Below are 15,862 nucleotides of genomic sequence, written 5' to 3'. Positions count from 1 at the left end.
ACCTCTCTTTACTTAAGATCTAAAAAAAAAAAAAAAAAGACAAACAACTTTGTCTTATTTTGAAACACATAACCAGATGTCTTTGCTCTTTTTATGGGTGTCTTGACAGTTCCTACACTGACCAGCTGTTTTACCTCCAGCAACACGTCTGTGCAAACTATTCTTTGTTTTTGGGACCCCAGATAACAGGATCAGTACCATTTCTTTACATATAGATGTATTTCACGACACTCCCGTTCTTTTATTTTCCCAAATAAGACTTGTATGTATATTATTTTCTTCGTACACTCTCCCATACAACTTATTTTTCCTAACAGACTTACATCAAATACAATATTAAGATTCCTTGATTGACATTTATGTGGTTGCACCAAACAGGTAGCTTATTTATTGGTAGCATGACATTTGACTTACTGCAGCACGATGGTTTGCTTTAAAATATTGCCGGTCAAATTTGTCATAGCAGGCATGTTATGATGACGCGTTTATGTTAGGATATTTGAAGGTTTCCCAGACTCCAAAAATAGTTACAGCAGGAACAATAAACATCCCACCAGCCTTGCCAGCCTTGTTCTCATTGTCCAAGAAAAACATTTCAGAATGCCAAGTTTGCTCAGGATATGCCTTAAAAATCCAGTTTTAGGTATTTATGTAGTTCATTTGTTCTATTTAATTCTATTTCTCTGTTGGCTCGCATACTGATTACAATCTGACTCGACTAACAGAAAAGCAATTGGCCTGATTATACTGAGCAGGGCCTCTTTACAGTAGCATGACTCCAACTGATAAAAATGCAATGAGCAGGTTGTCACCAAGGAGGTGATGGATACTCTTGGCTCTCCTGTTTATGAGCATTAGACATGTCCTTCTTCATGCAAATGTTCTGGCACAAGCAGTGACCATAAAAATAACCTACAGTCAAGAACACGAGGACCATAGAGAACGAAACACAACACCACCTCCCCACACTGACAACAGCCATTACCGCCGCTGACTAAGATGCCATCAGTGTTTAGTCTGCCAGTGCAGATTTTTTTCATTTGTACAGTGGTGTTAAGCTTCTGGGGAATGAAACCTACCCACAGAACTCCCACCTGCAAAGCTACAGTGCTACGCTTGTATGCCTGCACACAGAGTTGGTAGTAATGTCTAAACGACAAGATGTAAGCCAAATTCATGTACCTAAAAAGTATCTGACAAGGTGCCCATCCAAACTCTGAACCCCATTAAATCAATGTGCACCTGCCTCACATAAGGTCCCAGGCTTCACTAATGGTGCAACTTGCCCTTTCAGTGCTGACAGCGATGATGATTACGGGCAGCTTACAGTGTTTTTTAAAGACACGGGTAAACACTGTGACCTTTTTCCATTGGTCTTCAATGGACAGGGGCCTCTGAGTTAAAGAAAAACTATGCAAGAAGCACTCACATAGGTATGCTTGGTTCTACTAAGTCGCAGACTTTTGCTTAGCATGCAGCAAAAGAAGGGGCAGCAGAAAGGCAAAGTTTAAATGGATTTAGCAACATATTTAACCTCCTAGGACCTGGCGTCCACATATGTGGACATCACATTTTGGGTTATTTAGACCAAAATACTCAGTTTTGCTCTACAAGGGCCTGATATCCACTTACGAGGACATTATACTGCTACTGTTCTTTCAAAATTTTAAATGAATATCCTAATACGTGGCTCTTATTTTTCTTAAAAACAAAAATAAGGTAAAAAAAAAAATCTCCTAATTCTTTGTTTTTACATTCATCGGGCCCCAATATGCCCAAATATCAAAGAGAAATTAAAAATGCATGCCATGGAAGAGTTCGGGTCTTAGGAGATTAAAATATTATCTTGTTCAGTTTATGCAAATTCAGTTATTCAAATAAATCAATCAATAAAGAACACGAATAAAATTTTATACAAAAGGCCAAAAGCACTCAATGGACACACTTAGACTGGAATAGACAAAAAACATCCCCATTGTTTATTTTTTCCTATTTACATTTATTTTTCTTGTTTAACTTTGTTTTGTATGACCTCACAAAAATTACAAGATGGTCAAACATTAAAACCACTGAAACAAGTGAATAAATCTGATTATTTCTTAGAGTGGTACCCAGATGATATAGCATGTTAGGCAGAAAGGCTGTTGTAAGCAGGAAAACTGGGCCAAGCCAAAGGATCGGAGAGATCCATGACTTGGATCTCTCAGATCCCCCTAGTAGTAATGACGAGAGCTTATGGGGGTGTTTCCAGTATGCAGTTGTTAGTACCTACCAAAAGCAGTTTAAATTAGGAAAGCTGGTGAACTAAGGAAGGTCAGTGGTGACTAAACTTACTGATACAGGTGGAGCATAGAGGAGCAGAGGATGGCCCATGTGGTCTCATACACAAAAAAGCTACTGTAGCACAAACTGCCCAGAGCCTGAAGGCTGACAGCAGTAGAAAGATGTCAGAAGACAAATACACTGCAGCCTCCTGCCTCAGCCCATGAACAGCTACAATAGGCCACTGAATGTAGTTTGGTTTAAGGACATGCAGTTTATTTCAAGACACCCTGGTGCATGTGCAATGTTTATCTAGTGAAGAGATCCCTGCAGGATGAACTACGGTGAGATGAAACGTCAGCAAAGGTAATGTGATGCTCTGTGCAGTGTTCAGCTGGGAACCTTGGATACTGGCATTTGTGTAGATGCTATTTTGACACCTACCTCTGACAAACATTGCTGCAGCATTATGCACAATGAATCAGATCAAACAAACATGTTCAAGGTGTTGATGTTCACACGGTTGTAATATCTCACTTGAATTAAACATCAAAGATCAAAGGTCAGACCTCACAACTTACAGGAACTGTAAACTGCTGCTAATGTCTTGGAGCACATCTGACACCCAGGAATACTTTTCAATATTTTATAGAGTCAGTGAATTGCATTGCTATACCAGAGCTGTTTTGTTTTGTATGATGGCAGGGATATAATCACACAGTATTGGGGTGGTAGTTTTAATACTGTAGCATATCCAGCTATCCATGCATTCTCTTCTGCTTACCCAATTCAGGGTCTTGGGATGCTAACGCCGATCCAGCTGCTGTGGGGCAAAAAGAGGGGTACATTCTTAACAGGTCACCAGGCTCAGATAGACTACCAATCACACTCACATCTTGGGACAATTTAGAATCACCAATTAACCTAACCCTGCTAAGTGCGTGTCTTTGAATTGTGGAAGGAAGCCAGAGTACCCAAAGATAAACCACACAGTCAACATGCAAACTCCACATGGAAAAATCACAGATGGATGGTGGATTTAAACTCGGAGACTTCTTGCTGTGAGGCAGCAGCACTAACCACTGGGCTATATATTTGGACTGGACTGATTCCCTCATTCCAGTATGTGCTCCTCCCTGTATTCATAAAATGAGAGCAGTATCAATGTCATCTAATTCTGAGAAAAAACTAAATATGTTTGACAGTTCATTTAACTTCCCATGTTGCAATATAAATTATATAATTTAAGATGTACATCTGATTTAATACTTACACAGAATATGAAACCAACAAAAGGACAACAGTCCATGTTGAATAACTTTTGTCTCATCAGTGTTTCTTAGAACTGCTGCCATTGTAAAGCTAATCTTAGTGTATTTTGATATCGGAGATTACATGTAGTTCCACAGAGGATCCAAACTGAGTCTCGCAAACACTTAGCAAAAAGCACATTTAATGAACTTACAGACTGGGGAAAATAAACAAAAAGCAGGTAAATAAAAAGGTAGCTGAACCCCACCCCACCCCCCCGACTCTGTGATGAATGTGACTCTATGTGGAATCACACTTGCGGCTGCTGGGTGAATTAATGGGGAGGGTTGAAATGCAGCGACAAGCTTTGGGATGCCCTCACCTTTCTCTTGCAGAGAACTTCCAATTAGCTGTGATGTATACAGATGGATGCATTAAAATTGTGCCCAGCACTTACTGAAAAGTGTGCCTAGTCATTTGCAATTAATTCAGGCAATTACAGCGTTTCCCAAATGCTCCCATTATGAGTTTTGAATCTGTCTTGTTCATTATTGGAAATTGCAATAATACTAATAACAAATCTGTTGCAATACACAATTCAAGATATGGAAGTTTCATTTTGTTTATTGTTGACAGTCCTGATATATTCACACTTTGTTCAAATCTGTGAGGGTCTGGAGTTTGTTCCATATCTGACACAAAATAGGTGCTGAACATTTCTGGAGTGTAGTAAGCCTGCAGGGGTGTGAAATCACTGCTGGAAGGCCTTATAACCCAATTCCACTTACCCCCATAATGCCTAGTATATCAAATTTGATAAATAGAGGTTTTCTGAGTTTCTGAGTTCCTACCATCCCCTGTGGTCACGAGCTGTGGGTAGTGACCAAAAGAACAAGATTGTGGATACAAGTGGTGGAAATGAGCTTCCTCTGAAGGGTGGCTGGCTTATCCCTTAGAGATAGGGTGAGAAGTTCAGCCATCCGGGAGGGGCTCAGAGTAGAGCCGCTGCTCCTTCACATCGAAAGGAGCCAGTTGAGGTGGTTCGGCCATCTGACGAGGATGCCTCCTGGGCGCCTCATGGGTGAGGTGTTCTGGGCATGTCCCACTGGGAGGAGGCCCCGGGGCAGACCTAGGACATGGTGGAGAGATTATATCTCTCGGGTGGCCTGGGAACGCCTTGGTGTTTTCCCGGACAAGCTGGAGGAGACGGCTGGGGAGAAGGAGTTCTGGGCTTCTCTGCTTGGGCTGCTTCTCTGCTTGGGCTGCTGCCCCGCGACCCGGCCTCGGATAAGCGGAAGAAGATTGATGGATGGATAGATGGATGGAGTTTTTCTGAGTTTTTGAGACTTCTACATCATCATCATTAGTGTGAATCCTCAAAAAAACCTAAATTAATTGTACAATATTTTTTTAAGCAATAAATAGCAAAAATATTGGTAGATGTATCAAATATGATACAAATTCAAACTCATTTATGCAAATTAATATTCATTCATTCATGTTCATATAATTTAAATGGTTAAAGTTAGTTGGTTTGAAACAACACAGGAAGTAAATATCACGGAGACACAAAGCGCACGTGGATAAAGCAGCTGCAGTAAAAATAAAGGAAGCACAGGAGTCACAAATGTGGACATCAAGAAACGTGAGAGAGTGAAACAACAGGAACCAAAACTCAACAAATATACCTAAAAATCATCGTGTTATATATATATGAACACAAAGATACTGTATACTCATCTGTGGATAATTGCTACAAGGTCAGTCCAATTCTGCAGTAGCCTACAATCCATAAATCTTGACAGGCCTCTATAGCCTCTCAAACTCCCACTCACACTGTTCTCAACAATCTGTCCATGCGTCAACCTGGTTTCCACAGCAACCAAAGTGGCAAGCTGTGTCCATTCAACGTGAACTTTAAAACCCATCTTAAAATGGAAGAAATGGAACAAGTGCAAGAGCGAGTGGAGGAGCAAGCGAATGAAACAAAAAGGTAGGCAGGAGGAAAAGTGATGTCCCTTCAGGCAGTTGATTAACTTTAGCAGAGTGTAGCCAAAGTGGCATGTATAAAGAAGAAGAAAAAAAGTGGGATGAAGAAATGTTAGGTTAAAACAGGGCTGACTCTTAAATGGCTTCAATTAGATTCAACATTTCCTTTTCACACTTATTTGTGCCCACCATCCTTGACATGTCTCCCTCTGACAAAAGTAAAAGAAGCTGTTTTTTTGTTGTATGTGTGAAAAGATGGTGTGTTGTCTTTCCATTTCAAGAGTGAAAGAAGTGTCCTTATTTTTCCCCCACTTACTTGCAAACTCTACAGTAAGGTGCTTTGTTTTGTTTCTATGTTTTTGTTTAAATTGCCAGTTTAATGTACCCGATTGCTGCATTGCACCCATACTGAGCTCTTTGAGATATAAGCTGCTCATTAGGTGTTTCTCTGTATGTATTAAATGTATGAGCACTTAAAATCTCATAAACAACCACAATATGAGTAATAGTTTACTTTCATTCAGTAGGGGCTTGCCACTGCCCCGCTCATGGTTGCTTGCCCTTGGCAATGGTTTTCATTAAAAGGGTCCAGTGAGATGAAGCTAATTATACTGGCTGTCTATTAAAGCAGCAAATGGGGGAAATAAACAGTTAGAACAAGTCTGAAGAAAGAATGAAAGACTGCAGGTAAAACAGTAAAAAGTGTTGCAGTTACCATAGACGTTTATCGAATTCCTGGAAGAGAAATTGCTTAATCTATATTTCAGACAGTGACGTGTGTGACAGTCAGTCAGTTTTTGGTTGTCCATCTAAGATCAATCAATTTTCTAGATGCCTGCAGTGGGAAAGATTCATATGTGAGTGGCAGTTACTAAAATGAAAAACCACTGAGGGAGAAGAGCAAAATAATAAAAATGGAAAATATTCTTGACAGATACAGAGTTGGGATATTGTAATCATGTAATAACTCAGTAATGTAATGGTGTAATGAAATTACAGCTGCAGTTGTGTTGTTACAAAGCTTCTTCAGTTTTCTGCACTGAAAAAAAAAACCCATTACACAATATGTTTATTTATTCCTGCACACTAGCAGCTACAATCAGCTGATACGAACATTACTTTTAATTTTGTTGCATAAAAGTACATGAGCGCAACGGTAAAGTGCAAATTGTGTACAGGACATTTTACTACCAACACAACTTTGCACAGACGGACTGCTAACACAAGGGTGTCTTCAGCTAATAATTTACTAGATTAAAGCTGCATCACAAGGTGTTTTAGACAAACTTTTAGGACTTGAAATGGACATTTCTTGGTAAAGGTTTATCTCTTGAGGAAACATGCCTCCTTTTGGCAATAATTGCAAGACAATAAGTGTTATTGCCTACCAGTAGTTTCAGTTTGCCCTTTTTTTTCTTATGAAAAAATGGTTTGTCTTAATGAGGGTATTTTCACGATATAAAGGGATTCTTGAAATGTCAAAATTAATTTGTAACAAGCTGTTTTCTGTTCAAAGTTTTGCAACGTGAACTGGCTTTGTGAAGGGTTGAAGTCTTTCCCAGCTGACACTGGCTGAGAGAAAGGCTGCCAGTTCATCAGAGGCCTAACACAAAGAGTCCTTCATTAAGTCTTTTGGGATTAATTAGAATACAGACTTAGTGAACTGGTAACATTTAAACACCAGGATCTCTTTGTGATTCATGTAATTCAAACATTTTTAAAATCATTTTTTGTGTGTGTGTGTGTTTTATTAACCTGAGGGTATCTTTTGTGAAACTGAAAATGAAGTTTGTACCCAAGTATTAGAAAAGAGAAAACAACATAATTATTTATACAATGTGAGACTGATGTGAAAATGATATTTTTCAAAGTGATTTCCCTACTGGTTTTGTTTTTTCAGCACCTTTTATGAATAGAAGTCAAGCATTGTTGGGAAAGATCTTAAGACTAAGTTCAAGTATAAATCTACAAACATTTTCATTAATGAGTCCCTTGACACGTGGCAAATCAAAGGTACACTAATATTGGTATTAAAGGACAAACTCAACCTGGTGCAGCAGTCCTTTGTCATAACCCACAAATGCAGCGACAGCACACAAAGCCAAACTGTCTTCTGTGATTTATAGTGCAACAATTAACCTCTGAGAGCTGCTTGTGACTTTCATGGCATTTTTCCCAGTGGAGGAAAAGAACCTCCTGGCTCTCGACCATTACGCACTATCACATTTTTAATTCCACTGGGAGGATGCAAGCACAAGAGCTATACATATTAATAAGTTGGAATGCTTATCCTCGTGCTTTTTAGACAGAGCAGTCTGTCACAGGGTTGATCCACTGTCAATATACCAAAACATTTACCCAACACATGTATATATATTTTTTGTGCAAAGTCGGCTGAGAATAATACTTTAAATGCTGCAAAGAATCTCTGGTCAGGATGTAAGCAATGACCCTGCATTAAAAGCTAGAAAATGATTTAACCATAGAGAAAACCAAGTTTTTATTTATTTATTTCAATACTTGAACTTGCATCATAGATGATTGCCTAGCTATTCTCAGCAGGTTTAACTGTCTGAATGACACACAGGAACTGTCTTCACACCTCTTCTTCTAAGAGACATTGTGGGGGACAAAATTGAGAAGGTTACCTTTCCCTATGGAACAATATTCAATCCAATTCAATTTTATTTATATAGCGCCAAATCACAACAAAAGTCGCCTCAAGGCGCTTCATAGATACAGAGAAAAACCCAACAATCATATGACCCCCTATGAGCAAGCACTTTGGCGACAGTGGGAAGGAAAAACTCCCTTTTAACAGGAAGAAACCTCCGGCAGAACCAGCCTCAGGGAGGGGCGGCCATCTGCTGCGACCGGTTGGGGTGAGAGAAGGAAGACAGGATAAAAGACATGCTGTGGAACAGAGACAGAGGTTAATAACAGATATGATTCAATGCAGAGAGGTCTATTAACACATAGTGAGTGAGAAAGGTGACTGGAAAGGAAAAACTCAATGCATCATGGGAATCCCCCGGCAGCCTGCGTCTATTGCAGCATAACTAAGGGAGGATTCAGGGTCACCTGGTCCAGCCCTAACTATATGCTTTAGTAAAAAGGAAAGTTTTAAGCCTAATCTTAAAAGTAGAGATAGTGTGTGTCTCCCGAATCCAAACTGGAAGCTGGTTCCACAGAAGAGGGGCCTGAAAACTGAGTTTTTGTTTTGTTATAATTATGTCTAACTAGAACACCTATTTCTGTTTAAGTAATACTTAATGGTGTTTATTTTGACCAGTGGGTAGAGCCTTGAATAAACCTATGTGCTGCCTAAAAAAAAGAAGCAAAGGAATTACTACTTTATCATCATGCTAAAATATTTCTAATTTCTATATAACCTTTGGCGCAAATTGAATGAAAAATGTGCAGCTAGTGTTCTAATAAAACTAATAAAGATTCGAGTAATAGTGGATGTATTGATTCTGCCCTGATATGGATTCTCATCCATATTATGACATTGTGTCTATTCAAAAGTAATGAAACAGTCATAGCTCATGAACCTGCACCGTCACTTAATTACAATGTGACAGATTTATAGAAAAGAAAATGCATAGATAAGCTGAGTGCATTTGTGTCATTGGCAAATTTCCCATTATGGTGACATTGTTATTCTCTGAAAGAAAGACAGTGCATTAAAGAAAAATAATATATTCTAGCACTCCGCGCTTCTCTGCAATGGAGTCATTTGTAGGAAATGAGGTTGCTCAAAATCAGGGTCTATCAGGAGCACCTACTGATATAATCAGTCCTCATTTGGCTACACAGCCACATGGAAATGATTTTCTCCCCGAGTTTCTCCTGAACCTTCTAAAAATGTTTCTCTGAGGCCTTGTTTCATTTGGTGTATGGTTTAACTCCTTTTTTTATATCTGTGTAATGGTGTGGGCTTGTTTTTTATTTCCCACAGTCATCTGCGTCCAACCCAGTAGAAACTGCAGATATAAACAGAAAGGTAGCCTTCTGTGCAGTAGTCTAGCGGATAGCCAAGAACTCCTGTTTTTTTTCCCAGATTTTTATTTCTTGTTAGATTTTTTGTTCAGGTTAGATTCATCTAAATCACAGTGATTCTCAAAAAGTCTAATTAAAGGTGTTGGATAGAATGCCCTGCAATTCAGTTTGAACATTTGGGTCCAAAGATTAATCTAATACCATCATCAGGTCAACATTTCAGTTTTTAATTTAGTTTAAGTACATTAGACCCACCTAGTAATCCACAGACGATCTTACTTAAGCTAAGCCATGAACAGGCCAAAGAAAACTTTGCCCATTTCAGCTCTACCACACGGTTGACCATGATACTCTCAATAGTAGGCGAGCACCTTGGCAGATCATCTGATGTTGCTGCTTGAGGAAAGTGCACTGTAAGGGCAGTACACCTCTAGATAAAGAGAAAAAGGAACCTTTTACTATGACTTACTCTTCCATCCATCCATGTTCTTAACTGCTTGTCTAGTCAGCGTGATACTGCGAGTGAGACTGCACCCATGATTGCACATAATTGCATTTAGACGTACGCTCAGACAGTAGCAGAGAAACAAAGACTTTGGGATAGACTTAAAAGTAGGCTAAAACACCTTCTTTTTGCATTAAAAATATATTTGCTGCCATTTATTAAAGCGAGGCATTGATATGTTTGAACTGTAAGGTTAGCACAATGAACTTTGCAGTACTGCATATTTATTTGTAGGTTTTCTCTCAGTGTGCAAAATTTGGAAAGAAGAGGATTTAAATAAATCTTGCAAACACATTTACCGAGGTTTGTCGTAGGCTATTTACTGAAAAATAATTATTTAATACTAAAAAAAACAATTTTTTCCTCTGATATGGTTGTGATAGCTGCGGTTAGTAAAGTCAGTGACATTCAATCAGGATCTGATGGCAAACATTATTTTGGCTTCTTTTACACATTCTGCAGGTCAGATTTCAGGTTCATCCAGAGAATGGCTTCCTCAACCTCCGAGGTATCTTACAGTCAACATTGATTTCTGACAGAAGAGTTTGCTTTGATATGACAACACATCAATTCTCCTTAAGCCGGGCTGCCAGTTATTAGAATTGCCATGCTGTGCCCAGAGAGAAATCAAATCTACATTTCTAGGATATTATTTTTGCTAGTAGATTAGATCTGCTTGATTCTGACCCATTTGTGCTGCACTTGTGCACAAAGCTAATTTGCTCTTCTTAGTAAATGTGGTCCTTTATGTTTGATGTCTTTAAAAACGAAAATGCTACCATATGACATCAGTCACTTATCTGACAGTGATGTTTAAATGGCACAACAGGGTGTAAAGCTGTTACAACTACTAAGTCTATACAACATTCCACTGATGCATTTTGTTGACCTTGTGTTGTAGTACGCTCCAGCATCCTCTTTATTTTCTACTTGTCAATATTTGTGCTCTCCTTTCACACTTTTCCATGACCTCCAAATACTTTCTGTCCATGTTTATTTCCCTTGCCCGCACCGTTCTACCAAACTCCGTTTCCAATCATTTTTTAACTCTCCCATGCAATCGGTTCCCCTGATTTCTGCCCCACCTCACACTCTGCGTCTCTCTTTCCATCTCCCCCTCCCTTTCCTCTAATCGTTCTGTTTTGCACTGAAGGTTACTCATGCCTGCAGGGCTATGAAAATGTCAGAAAGGCCCACTCCATTTTCAGCTACGTAAATAGCCATTTCCCGCCAGAGCAAACCCACTTTCCCAGGTCTGACCTGCCACGTTCCACGTTCCACATCTCACTTCCCACCTCCTTCTCCAATACCTGAATAGAATAGTGAGGGGGGAAAATAACGGTCCTCCTTTATTGCCAGTCATTTTGATATAACAGAGTGTTTCCATTGTCTTCTGTAGGCATTTACCCCTTGTTCTATATTTAAACAATCTGAAACAACAACCGTTTTTCTATCTGTGTCATCAGGTTTAGTGTCAGTTTTTGTGTTTTTTTTTTTTTCATGTTTCTTTCTTGTGGTTTTTCATCACCTGTCTTGTTACTACTTCCTGTATTTCTTAGCCTCCCACCCTCATTTGTATTACCTGTTGTGACGTAGGTGTGGTCTCTGGCCCGCTGCAGAGGAGGCGTGGCACAGTGAGCTCCCGGGGCGGCGTGGAGGTGGGGTGAACAGGTGTGCTAGGGACACCTGATTGATTGTGACTCTTTTTATGTTGCAGTGACAGTTGAGGAGGTTGGTGAGTGGACGTGACAGCCGAGCGGGAGTGCCTGTGTCCCGAGCGTATGCCGAAACCATAGTGAGCTATTACAATAAAAATAAACGTGTTGTCACCACACCAAGTGCTATTGTGTTTATACGACGGGGTCCACCTTCACACCTGCGTTTGACCATTTCCACCTTTATCTTGTTTCGCAGTCAGCCTACAGTGTGTGCATGTGTGAATGCACTCTTGTATTTCCCTGGGTTTTTCTTAGATTGCATGTTTATCCATTGCATATCTGCCTCATTCTTCTTCCACTCAACTTTGAACTGCTGTTTTGTTTTTGCCCATTTACATTGTTCATGCATTCGAATCCCCTCTTCAACAGCACTTTACATGAGAAATTCTATTGACAAACTTTACTAATTAAATCCTCAAAATGGGATTAAATATTCTGATATAATCACAAACGTGCAACGGCAGTGTTGAAAGAACACGCTAATATAACTTTCCAGAACTCACAAAAGAAAAGAAATGGACTTTTAAACCTTGCCTAAAATCACTTTGTACTTCCCAACCTGAGCAGCCTTCAAACTGTCAATATAATTTATCAGCACTTTTCATTGACAGACATGGAGAAAGCACTTACAGTGAAGAAAATGACAGGCAGTGAAAAGAAACCCCTCTCTCTCCTCCAAGCCACAAAAAGTTGCAAATCAAATCTTGGTTCCATTAAAATTTTACTCTTAACACTCAAGGGACAAATGCTCTTTTAAGGCTGAGCAAGTGCAGTAGTTCTCAAAGGTTTAGTGTTTTCCCTGAATTAAAATAGAGCTTTGGATGCAGTAGTGAGAGGATGCGTGGGATGGAGAGGATGTCACAGAAATATTAAACTGGATTTGTGCCCTGAGTGTTTTACTGAATAAATATAATCACTTATTTGATCTCTCGTGTTCTCTAAAACAAATGTTCTTGCTTTTCTGCCCCGCACATCCTCACACTTTGAGAGTAGGGTCATGCAAGGCTAGTTCATTTCCGTGTGCTGTGTCCCAGAAAACCCTGACGGGCTGCACGTCAGTCCCGTCCTCCTCCTCTTCTCCCCTTCACTAACACTCTCCTGATCTTCGTTTTCAATTTCCTGCAGCTCTGCAAGACAATGGAGAGCTACATCAAAGGCCTGCATGACGGGTTTTATAGCTCACATCAGCAAAAAAAAGAAAAAAAAATTCACTCACAAGTCCTATTCAATAGCATTTGAACAACTCATCATCTTTCAATCCACTTGCAACCAAGGTTCCATTTTTCTCCGAGGCTTCTTTTTAAGAAAGTCAAATAAAAACTGTTTAGACAGCTGAAGAGTGGAAATCATTTCCAGAGGCCACGATCCATTACTATTTTTTTTAAAAAAGTATAAGGAATAGAGGCGAGATATGATATGTGAAAACAGACAATATGCTTTTACGTCAATGTCAAGGCCATACAAGCTGAAAGTATAATTTTTCATGGTCTCATATGTATTCCCTCTGACAAGACATGATTCATGCCACAGCCTAACCGCATGTTATACTCCGGATGTGAGTGCAAAAGTACACATGCATGTACACACATTATGGTATTGTATTCTATTGTATTGTACAAAATAACAGTGAAATAATGCACAAAAACCCCATAATTGAACAGTACATATATAAAATGACTTCAGGATCCATTCAGGCAAATTTACCTCGGTTTACTCAGTGTTGCTCTTCTCGTAACAATGGGTATATTGAGTCAGCACTGTCAGTCTGGCAGTGCCCCCCTTCCCGCCGTGACTGAAAATGACTTTCAACAGCTTGATCGAATTAATTGGCTTGACTGTTGGGCAGGGAAGGATAGCTAGACCATTAGCTATTGAAAGAGAAAAGATTGACAAGTGCGTTGTTTCGCTGAAATAAACGAGAGGGAGGACAGCGGCTGAAGGCAGAGTGAAGGGTACACAAAGAAAACAGGCCTTAGATGAGGACAAAAGAATAGACTTTGCAAAAATGAGCCTGCTTTGTTTCCACTCCTTGGCAGGAATCAGATGTTTTGCTGTGCTCCATCTTGTGAAGCATGACTCCCTCTTCTCCTTAGACACAAAACCTATCATTTGGACATTTGTGGACAGAAGAAAGAAAAGCGGCTTCACCAAAGACAGGAATAGACATTTTGAGGGATGTGGGGAAATTGGGGTGTGGTGGCAGCATGAAAAGCATTCAGCACGGAAAATTTATTTTCCAATAGTAGAAAACGCATGGTACTACATTCATTCATGCTCTTGGGATAGTATGTTATTACTGTGATAGTCAAATCCAAGAAAAACCAAAACAATCAATGCTTTTATGATGTTTCTAATCGTATGGATTGTTCCTAAATAATTCCCTGTGTTAACCATAAGGAATATTAGAGACCAGTGAGGCTGTGGCCAAGCTGTAGCACCGTGGATGCCACGCTGCCGTATAGCTGCTTGTGTCAGGGTTACTTTGAGGGCAGGGCAGAGGTGTGGAACTCATTCTAATTGGATCTGTCAAAACTCGCTATCAGTTAATGTAGTGCTTCTATTAAGCAAAGCTGCAGCCCATGACCTGCAGCACTCCGAGCATGATCAATGGTTCCATTTATTATTTTGCTCTTGTTGTCGCTGTTATTGGTGGTGGCGATGATGATGATGCTGTCATTAATGACGCTCATTCAAAATGCCTCTTACATTTTGTCTGTGACTAATTCCATTATTTACATACTGCCGTCATGCAAGTAGCGATGCTAAACCCACCACCTTTCTTTTCTTGCATAGAAAGCAGTTTGCAAAGATAAAAGTCTCAGATTTACTGTTAAACATTTGCAATAAGTTTCTTTAAAATAACTTCTATGTGATTTTGGACAGCATCTTAGTTTTATAGTACTAAAAACCGAACAGTTCCTTACATTGCTCACTTTATCTTCTGCTTCTGCCCCTTCAATAATTCAAGCGTCGTACCCTGCAGTTGCAGTAAGTCACTCTGGAAACGAGAACAATTCAAATAAACCATTCTAAGATTTGCAGAAGTATCCTCTCTCCCTTGACTGTCTCAGATGGAAGAAAGGGATCAATACCTCAATTCGCCAGAGTAAATCTGAAGAAATCCTTTTATGCTACATGAGCCCTGTACTTATCTGTGGCTATACTTGCACACAGAAACAAGGTTCTTCCATAGCTTTGATTGCACTGCTTGGGGACTTGAAAAGTGTTTATAAGCCATCCCTGAAAGCATTGTGTGTTGTCTCATTCGGTTCATATCAGATTATTCCCATCAGAGCTTGTCCCGTGTCTTGGCAAGGTTACAGATGATGAACGACTTCACTTTCAGTTCGTTTTTCATCTTGAGGACATATGCTGCCGTTCCTCCTGACTAATTCAACCCCTGACTTTTCTATACTCTATGCAGGTATTCATATAGTTCTTTTTTTCTACCTTAATTGGAATCTATCTATATTATTGTACATTTTCTGCCTCTTTCTGTCACATGCATAGTTTTCTGCGAGACTTTTCAGGCAGTTTTTTGTGTTGTTTTTGCTTTTTCGTCATTGTTTTCTCGTTGCTTATCTGAGCCCAGGCATCTTCATAATAAAGGCTGGTTTGTATAAATGTTTTTTCAGTTCTACGCATCTGCACATAATGTGTCCGTGTGCATATTTAGGCCTCATATAATAAGAAATAAACAAAAATTTGGAAATACTGAGAAACTACATTGAGACACAACATCTGCAAATTGGTTGTGTCTGCAACAGCCAATTTAGATGATCAATGTTCTAAATATTTTCTTAGAAATTAATGAACCACTGGAATACCATACAATACCATAAATTATCGTCAAATTGCTGTTTGTTGTAGAACAATCAATCTAAAAGCACAAGACGTTGAATCAAAAATGACAAAACCAGATTACATGACGAGGGGAAAAAAAAGTCATATTTGAGAAGCTGCTTGTTTTTTACTAGATGAATTAATAACATGATAGAAAGTAAGGCTCTAGGTAGCAATTATAATTTATTATTATACAACTGAATATCCCCTTGTTATTTATTTGATTAATCATCAAATGATTCAGTTAATGAAGATTCAAATATGGTGGAAAAATATATTGTTTTTTAGAGGG

Source organism: Neolamprologus brichardi, chromosome 4, assembly GCF_056152115.1.
Source record: "Neolamprologus brichardi isolate AB-2024 chromosome 4, ASM5615211v1, whole genome shotgun sequence".
Taxonomy (NCBI): Eukaryota; Metazoa; Chordata; class Actinopteri; order Cichliformes; family Cichlidae; genus Neolamprologus; species Neolamprologus brichardi.
The sequence above is the reverse complement of the archived record's forward strand: the minus strand, read 5'-3'. Positions refer to the sequence as shown.